Here is a 2,500-nt window from a genome sequence, read left to right as displayed (position 1 = left end):
GTTTGAAATGTAGTGAGGGAAAAAAAAAAGAGTCGTCACATAAATTTCCCTCAAAGTTAAAACAAAACCGTGAAAGGATTAAAAAAAAAAGAAAAAACATAAAAAAGAAAATAAGTAAAACCCCGGTATGTATTGGATATCTATGGACCCACCAGCTATTCTACTGGGGGACTGTTCTTTGATATTCTGTGTGGACTGGCTGCTATACATACTGCAGCAAAAAGGGGCTTCTTCCTTTCTCACTCCCTGCGCTTCCTGAGGTGAACGGTGATGTGGATCTTCTGAGTTAAGTTTAGCCAGAAAAACGTTAAATCCGATTTCCTGTTTCCTGGTTGTAAAAGAAACCTGTTTTTTTTTTTTTTTTAGAAGGTTCCTGTGAAACAGATGTTTTTAACAAAACCATCTGAGTCAGGAGGAACATTTGATAGTACAGCTTTATTTAAAGGCAAAACTATCCCAGGTGGTTAACCACACACACACACGCACACACACACACACACACACACACACACACACACAAAACCACTCATAGTAATGTGAAAAAAAAAATCATAATTACATCATTCAGTGTGCAGTTTTCGAGGGAGAAAAAAAAGGACCCTCAGAGGGGGTTACAGTGAAAGGACTATTAGCCGCTTTGAATTTACAGCTCTCTGTAATAATAACGCCTTCAGGAAGACTAAGTCTTTTAACATGGGCATTCAGGCATAGCTGAAATGCCAGCGCTGTAGTTTCTGCTACTTTTTAAGTATGAACTTTGAATAATTTAATTCCGACAATGTGCCTTATGTCTGCGGAGAGCGCTGGAATCCTCAGCAGTCCGGTTTGAGGTGCGAATGAATATGTATGTATTGGTCGCATTTAAACGATGTGGCTCCGGCCCAATTCTCCTCCAGGGTTTCCTTTCCATTTGACCTTGCTCCCATAGAGTTCTTAGCTCTCTCTTAGGTCTCTTATTCTACTGCTTAAGGGAGACGGTGACACGGCCCCGGGTGAGTCTTACAGGTCGTGCTTGTTTGGTATTGCTTTAACACAATCAGCTCTCTTCCTCTTTTTTTTTTTTTTCCTCGGTGACCTAAGGACAAGATGAATCCGGGTTAGAAATCAGGAGAGGGCTGGAGCCGGGCACCAATCACTCAGGTCCGTTTTTTCCACACGCACGTCTGATTCGCCGGATTCCCTCCACCCCAGCCCCGCCCCGGCTGCGCTCTCAGTGTCGTGTCTTAGGTGTGGGCGACGGTTGTATTACTTCACGCGCGGTGACAGGGGCCGAGCGCGCGTGTGAAAGATGGATGGCGGCCATTACTGGCTCAGACCCTCTCTGTCCTCCGGCCCAGACGCGAAAGGCAAGGATTAATCTAGTCCATTAGGGGGAGGGAGGTTGGAGCAGGTGGAGGATTTGGCACCGAGCGTCCGAAATCTGCTCGCTCAACCCCCCCCCCCCCCCCCCCCCCAACATCCCCCTTACTCCTTACCCTTTACCCCCGCTCCCAAACACTCACCTTAGCCCCTTTTTCTTTTCCTGTCTCACCTGGAGACATCTCTCATGTTCCTCATGTTGGGACATCCCGCGTTAGCCGGGGAGGGGGGGGGGTTAGCATCAAGCTCACACGTGACACGCGTCATATCCCTGGTTCTGTCGTGCGGACCTTCGGGCTTACTGGTCGACGTGCTGGATGGGACTGAAAATAAAGCTGTTGTTGAGGGGCTTTTTTGGCTTTTTGGATTTCCCCAGTATTCTATTCCAGTTGGTTTAAATTATAGTGTCTTGATGTTACTGATTCATTCGCTCGCGTCACTGGGCGCACGTGCACGCGAACCGTCGCACATCCGTCAATAAAAAACGTGATGATGATGATGATCTTTTCACTGTGGTCAAAACAAAATCTGTTTATGGTTTTTGCGAATGTATAGTGCGGGGGGGGGGGGGGGGGGGGGGGGGGGGGGGGGGGGGGGGGGGGGGGCGCCGTGCTGCATGACTGGCCGGTGACATCATTTCCCACACAAAGGGGATGAAAAGTTACCGTAAAAAAAGACAAACAAACAAACAAACAAACAAAAACTGTTCAGCAGTCAAAACATGTTTTGCTGAATACGTGTTTAGTTCGCGTGGTGTAAGGAGATAGCAGTGGGTGGGAGGAGCTAGCGAAGGGGAGGAGCTCACGCAGAACGCCGCGTTCTTCAGGTGAACGAGGGATGACAGAGGAGTGTGTGACGGATAGGGAGACTAATAGAGCAGGAGAAGAGATAAATGAGGTTTCCTGTACGTCCACGTGAATCAGGCTTGTAATTTCCCCAGGTCATCTACCCTTACATGTTATCATTTTTCATGCCGGGGGAGAGGAAAGAGAGAAAGAGAGACAGGGGGGTGTGTGAGGGGTGGTGGGTGGGAAAAGGGGAAGGAGATTTCATGCGATGACCACTTCTAGCTCTGACACTGATGGTTGAGCCAGGAGGGGGGGACTGGGGTGTGTGTGTGTGTGTGTGTGGTGTGTGTGTG

Source organism: Chanos chanos, chromosome 4, assembly GCF_902362185.1.
Source record: "Chanos chanos chromosome 4, fChaCha1.1, whole genome shotgun sequence".
Lineage (NCBI taxonomy): Eukaryota > Metazoa > Chordata > Actinopteri > Gonorynchiformes > Chanidae > Chanos > Chanos chanos.
The sequence above is the reverse complement of the archived record's forward strand: the minus strand, read 5'-3'. Positions refer to the sequence as shown.